Source organism: Eulemur rufifrons, chromosome 30 (genome assembly GCF_041146395.1).
Source record: "Eulemur rufifrons isolate Redbay chromosome 30, OSU_ERuf_1, whole genome shotgun sequence".
In the NCBI taxonomy this organism is placed as follows: domain Eukaryota; kingdom Metazoa; phylum Chordata; class Mammalia; order Primates; family Lemuridae; genus Eulemur; species Eulemur rufifrons.
In genome coordinates this window covers 107432647-107440296 of record NC_091012.1, presented here as the reverse complement: position 1 = coordinate 107440296, position 7650 = coordinate 107432647, and positions in this window count along the sequence as shown.

The window sequence follows — 7650 nt, the reverse complement described above, 5'->3', positions numbered from 1 at the left end:
TGTATATCTACAATCTCTCTGGTCACAAACAGAAGGAATTATAAATGACCGTTTACAGACACAGGCAGACATGAAAAATTGCTAGGCAAATTATGACAATATTGGCTAAATGAAAAATAAAACAAGACACAAAGTCTCTGTGGAGGGAACACAAAAGAACTTCCTGAAACCAAAAGAAATAAATGATTATTTGCCTACTGTATCTTTGCTAAGGGTTTTGGTCATCCCTTAGTAACATAATTTAATATATTGACCAAAAGTCTATGGAAACATACCCAACTCTCCTTTCCTCCAGTTCTATGACATCCTTCAGACATCAAGTGACCTTTTCAGGTACTCATGAAGAGGAGCAGGGTTGGGGACGTTTACCATAACTGCCCAAATCATGAAGACACCCAGTACTCACTCTAGCTCCAAACTTCTCCAAGTTTCTCCAAGTTTTCATTATCAGATTTTAACAAGCAAAAGCTCGAAAGATGAGCTCAAATGCCACATCTTATAAAAAAAAAAAAACCACCAATCAACAGCAGCAGCTGCAGAACAGTAAGGCCAAGGAGTTACAAAGATCTCAATGTCATTCTTGGTGCAGTGTTACTTGATTTAGAGCCATTCTTGCTTCAATCTGGTAGGTACCAAAATGGAGAATTTCCAAATTCTTAAAAAAAGAATATATGACAAATTTATTATGCAAAAGTTTTATTTTAAGTTTGCTGCAAGAGACTAGGCCTCTAACTCAGACAAGTAAATGATTTTATCCTTGGTAGAGACATAGGAAAAAAAACTGATTAGGAAATTATTGTTAGACTAGGTTACAAGATGAAAACAAATATTTGCTTAAAGATATTTAGACTATTGACATATATATAGGTGGGTAGGTTGGTAAATAACATCATCAATTTTTTAAAATTTTCATTTAGGTTTATCAGAACAACACCCAAGCATATTATCAGCAGTAGTAACTACTTCTCTGAAGGAGATTGGGAATTACATCACATTGGGTTTGAGTCATATTTTTTCCCTTTGCTCATCTCTAATCCAAATTCTCTTATCCACAAGGTCCAGCTCAATACTTCCTTTGAACAGAAATGGCATTCCAAGGTGGAAGTGGTGGAACAGGAGCAAAGAGGCATGGTTGAGAGGGTAGATAAAGATGTAGAAGAAAAAGTGGCATGGTAATGCAGAAGTCAGGATGAGCTCTGCCTAACTCAGGTGGGCACTGCTTACTAGGGACATATGGGAACAGGATTTCAGAGTTAAAGTTACTTGGAGCCCTCACATTTGGTCAATTGTGAGAACTAAGGTTCTATTTTTTTTCATTTATATTTACTTGGTTACCGACTATGCAGGAACCCTTTGTTCATGTACCTTCTAGACTAAGGTAAGCGAGGAAGCCTATGACCTGCTGTCTTTCTGGTCTCTAATATTTTTGTATCAGAAAGGGGCAACTGTTTGGGTAACCACAGGTCTCTGGTGTATCTGTGATTACAGTAAAGATTTTTGATGTACTGAAATTCCATTGAAATGGAGAGTAAGTGGAGCTCTTTTATCCTCTGCAGTTCAGCAGGGTGCACTTTTTACACGATCTCTTGTTCCAAAGGGAAAGATGAATGACAGAGTACTTTTAAAGGCTCTAACTAGTCATAGAAAAAATTATTAATGACATTGAGAAAAAAATTCAGACTAATGAACCCACTATTAAATTTTATCCATCTTGTAGCTCTAAACTTGCACTGTTTGGAGTATGATAAGGTAGACACTAGACATATATGGGTACTTGAATTTGAATTGGTTAAAATAAAAACTAAGGATTCAATTCCTCAGTCACACTAGCTGCATTTCAATTGCTCAACAGACACATGTGGCTAGTGTCTATCATACTGGACAGCACAAATATATAGAACATTTCCATCATTGCAGTATGTTCCTTGGAAAGTGTTGCTCTAAATAAGACAATGTCTTAAAAAAACAGACTAGTGTGCCCACTACTAAAAGTCTTATGTTTAAATATACATATACACATATAGAAGGTGTATATATATGCCCATAGAAAGTCTATATAAAGTATATTTTAATTAAAAACAATGGTCCCCTCCCAATTACCATAATACCCTATTGTAATTCATTTCCTTCAACTTGCGTATGTAATTTTATGCACTCATATTTGTATATACCATTTTATATTCTGCTGGTTTTACTTAACATTATATGAAACATATTGTTTATGTTTCTACATAACCTTAATTATCATTTTAATTCCTGCATAATATTCCATCATGTTGCTGAAACATAATTTATTAAACATTTCTCCAATGTTATACATTTTCTCAGTGTTTATTTCTTTCTTTATCCTGATTAAGGTTACAAGGTATTTTCTGTGTGTAAATGCTTCTGCTGTTCTCTTGTATTTCATAACCACCTCCTCTACTCACATATGCTTTACAACGGCTATCCCATTTAGAGCCTCTGTAGTACCTAGAATATAAAGCTGTCTCTGACTAATTTTATCTGCACTCAAAACAAATAGTTTATGGAAGGCAGTGGATTTAGCAGTTATTTTGACCGTGTGCCTTCAGTGGATGACCTTGATTTAGTTACGTGATTTTCATTATGCTGCAGCTTTCATTCCTTTATATTCTGTAATGCTTTTGGCCCCAGAGAAAGTCTTTAGAAGAATAGAAGTCATGTGAACCAGTAGAAATAACTGTCGGACCGTATATTAATTTCACCTGTAAGCTCAGTCCTCCCCGACCCCTGAGTTATATTCCTAACAGAAGTGGTGAGACTGGGATCTGGTGGTCCAGTTGTGTCTATGCTGTACCTAAGTTACTCACCAACTTCCCTCTATTTACACCCAGAACTAAGATCTTGGATTCCACAGGCATCTTTATGGCCTCCTATCCAGGCCTAAAGCAAAGATTGGGCTCCTACTGCTTTGCCATTCTTTCCAATTTATAGTCTCCAAGACTACTGGTTGCTTCACCTTTTAAGGTAAATTTTAGGAGGGGGCCCAAGGTTTCAGGTTTGAATCTAGGGTTCAAGGGTATAGCAATCACACAGGATCAGACAATTGAAAGTACTTACACTTCACATGTATGGCTTTAATAAAGGCAAAAGGGGGGGGTGGGGAAGGGAGGGATATATACCTACATGATGGGTGCAACGCGCACTATCTGGGGAACAGACACGCCTGGAGCTCTGACTTGGGGAGAAAGGCGGTACATGGGCGACATATGTAACCTGCAATTCTGTATCCCCCATAACAATAAGATGAAAAAAAAAATAACCTAATGTAATTCATAAATAAAAAAAAAAGAGAGAAAGAAAATACAGTCAATCATTGATGTGTTGGATATGTCCAGGAACAGCTCTCAGAGTCCTTTCTCAGTTGCAAAGGACAAGCTTAGCATTCAAATTATGAACCACTAAGATAAGTTCAAGATATCTTAGTTAGGCAAGCCAAGATACAAGTTTATTGAAGGATCTTTTTTACTCCACTGGTCACAACTAAAACCAGACTGTGTAAATGGTTAAACCAGGTACAAACCATCAATCTATAAATCCCTAAACAATGTAGACAAGCCAGCACAGGATACCTCCAAGGGAATTTTGAACTTTAAATAGCACATTATAAATCATTAACAAGAGCATTTCATCCCTATATAAAACAAGGGTCAGTATCAGATTTTCGAACATCCCTGGAGACAAGCACTGAACTATCCCAGTCCAGCTGCAAGTTAACTCTGTCCTCACATAGAGGGATTAGCTACACACACACACACACACACACACACACACACACACACAGCTTACAGCATATATACACACATATATATTTCCTCAATACATTGGTTTCGTCTATCACCATTGCTTAGTGCAACAAGTATTCCTCTATAACATGAAGTTTGCTGAAGGACATATGTCAAGTCTTACAAAAGTTGTTTGAGTCTATTGCCTTTCTTCAGGTTGAGGGTCTTTAACTTAAAAAATCCTTTGAACTTTAACTGATTAATTTATTGAATAGCCAGAAGAGGTTGGGATAAGAAAAAAGATCTGGGAGCAATATTATCAAAGAGACTCTCAGTTGCCATTAGAAAAATGCTGCAGGGCATCTTATAGCAGATGGGTAAGTAGCCATTCAGTTCACAATCTTATCCAACTCTGAAAGAGAAAAACCATAGGGAAATCTTTCTAGCAGCTTCTCTGTGTACTTTTCTCAAGAAACTCCAGTTATCCACAGGAAAATGAAATGTGCTGAATTACACTTCCATCGTGGCATTTGGCTGGAAACCTACTGCTGTAGCTTTTGTGCTCTTTGGTACTATATTAATTTGCTAGGGCTATCATAATAAAGTACCACAAACTGGGTGACTTAAACAATATAAATTTATTGTCTCACAATTCTAAAGGCCATAAGTCTAAAATCAAGGTGTTTGCAGAGTTGATTCATTCTGAAGGCTATGAGGAAAGGATCTGTTCCAGGCCTCTCTCCTTGGCTAGTAAATGGCCGTCTTCATGTTCACATAGTGTTCTCCCTGTATGTGTGTGTCTGCCTCCAAATTTCCCCTTTCTATAAATATGTAGGGTCCTATTGGACTAGGGTCCACCTTAATGACCTTATTTTAACTTGATTACCTCTGTAAAAACCCTATCTCCAAATAAGATCATATCTGAGTTAGTAGGGGTTAGGACTAGAATTTTGAGGGGACACAGCTCACCCCATAACTGGCACATATTAAAAGTTAGGCTGCTTGTCAAAGCCTCGACAGCAGCCTTTTCATTAAAATTCTCACATTAGCTGTCATCAGGATAGGCTGTGGTTGATGGTGCCTTCTGTCATGGAGGAATTCTTTCATCATGACCAATATAACAAAATGTATATAAGGAGGTGGACATAACGGATAGCCTTCTGGCTAGGAATCAATTGTGAAATAATTGGGGACCCATGTGTGTTTTCAAAACATAGCAATCAAAGCAACTTGGTTGCTATGACAGATAATTCAACGCCAAAATGGTACATAAAGCCCTTTAACTCCTAAAATGAACAGGAAGGCTGCTTATCTGCACTTTGAGGAAAGCAGTTAAACAATGTTTTACTATTATAATTACCTATAACTTGCTATTATAATTACCAATAATAACATAATAACAATTTCTCTTGCAATTATATAAATTATAACATAACAATAATTTCTCTTGCAAATATACAATTTTATGACATGTATACTGGAGTGTATAAATTTTTTTAATATCCTCTGTAAATGTACAACAAAAATGTATTATAGGAAATTAAATTCCTTTCAGAAAGGGACATTCAAAAAGGGTAAAAAGGTGATGTTCATAATCACGTTAACTTCTAACTTTGCAATCTTAAATAGTATTGGTGCCCAGGTGATAGTTATATGCTATGGTCAGGGGGCCTGGTTGGAAGCAAAGACTACAGGCATGTTCTGTGGAAATAGTGAAACTTACCTTCTTGGTTTTTATCATTTAATTAGAAATGTTCTTTTCCTTGGTTTCTAAGCATAATTTCTTTAAAGTAGCCATACAAATATAAAATCATTACCATTGGAAAATATTTTAAAATAAATTTTATTAGTATATATCTGGAGTATGACTTGGTTACTTTCTCACATATCCTTAACTATTTATTTTTCTTTAAGAATTCCTGTGGGAGAAGTACAGATAAAATATTCACCAAGATAGACCATATCCTGAGTCCTAAAACAAACCTTAACAAGCTTAAAAGAATTTATATGTTCTTAGACTATAATAGAAGTAAACTAGAAATAAATGACAGGAAAATAATTAAATATATTCAAATTAAAGTAAAAAATTCTAAATAATCCATAGATCAAAGAAGAAGCTTCAGGGAAAAATATAACATATTTTTAAGTAAATGAAAATACAACAGATTCAAAGCTGTAGGATTCAGCTAAAGCAGTGCTTAAAGGTAATTTTATAGTAATATATGCTTACATTAGCAATTAGGAAATGTCTCACATCAATAATCTAAGTTTCTACATCAAGAAACTAGGAAAAGAAGAGTAAAATAAATCCAAAGCAAGAAGAAGGAAAGAAATAATAAAGATTAGAGCAAAATACTACAAACAACTGTATTCGTAAAAATTTGACAATTTAGACCAATGTCTTAAAAACCACAAACTATTAAAACTAACCCAAGATGAATTATAGAGCCTAAATAGTCATATAACTATTAAGGAGGTTTAATCCCTAAGCAAAAACTTTCAAAAATAAAAACTTCATTAGAGTGAGTAGAAAACCTACAGAATGGGAGAAAAATATTTGCTTTCTACACATCTGATAAAGGCCTGATAACAAAAATATATATAGAACATAAGAAAATCAATAAGAAAAAAATCAAACAACCCCATCAATAAATGGGCAAAGGACTTGAACAGAAACTTTTCAAAAGAAGACAGACATATAAAAAAGTGCTCAACATCTCTAATCATTAGGGAAATGCAAATCAAAACTACAATGAGATATCACCTAACTCCATTGAGAATGGCCTCCATCAAAAAGTCCCAAAATAACAAATGCAGGAGTAGATGTGGAGAGATTAGAACACTCTTACACTGCTGGTGTGACTGCAAATTAGTACAACCCCTGTGGAAAATAATTTGGAGATATCTCAAAGAGCTAAAGATAGAAATACCATTTGATCCAGCAATCCCACTACCAGGCATCTATCCAAAGGAAAAAAAGACATTCTATAATAAAGACATCTGCACTCGAATGTTTATAGCAGCACAATTCACAATTGCAAAGATGTGGAAACAATCCAAATGCCCATCAATACATGAGTGCATTAATAAAATGTGATATATGTATACCATGGAATACTACTCCACTACAAAAAACAATGGTTATCTAGCACCTGTTTTATTATCCTGGGTAGAGATTGAGCCCATCCTTCAAAGTGAGGTATCACAAGGATGGAAAAACAAGCACCACATGTACTTGCCATCAGATTGGTACTAACTGATCAACACTAAGGTGCTCACATGGTAGTAATACTCATTGGGTGCCAGTCAATTGGGGATGGCGGTAGTGGGGGTGGAGGGGGTGGGGGGTAAACTTGCAGCTAATGGAAATGGGGCACACTGTATGGGGGAAGGACACGCTTGTAGCCCTGGCTTGGGCAAGGCAAATGCATTTCATGTAACCAAAATATTTTTACCCCCATAATATCCTGAATTAAAATAAATAAATAATCCAAATACAATAGATGCTGGCATGAATATAGAGAGAAAGGAATGCTTATACACTGTTGGTAGGACTGCAAATTAGTAAAACCTCTATGGAAAACAGTATGGAGATTTCTCAAAGATTTAAAAGTAGACCTACCATTTGATCCAGCAATCTTACTACTGGGTATCTACCCAAAGGAAAAGAAGTCATTTTATCAAAAAGATACCTGCACTTGACTGTTTATTGCAGCACAATTCACAACTGCAAAGATGTGGAATCAACCCAAGTGCCCATCAATTCATGAGTGGATTAACAAAACATGGCATGTATGAATGTGTGTATGTGCATGCGTGTGTGTGTGTGTGTGTGTGTGTGTGTGTGTATGGAGTACTACTCAGCCATAGAAAGAAATGAATTAATGTCTTTTGCAGCAATTTG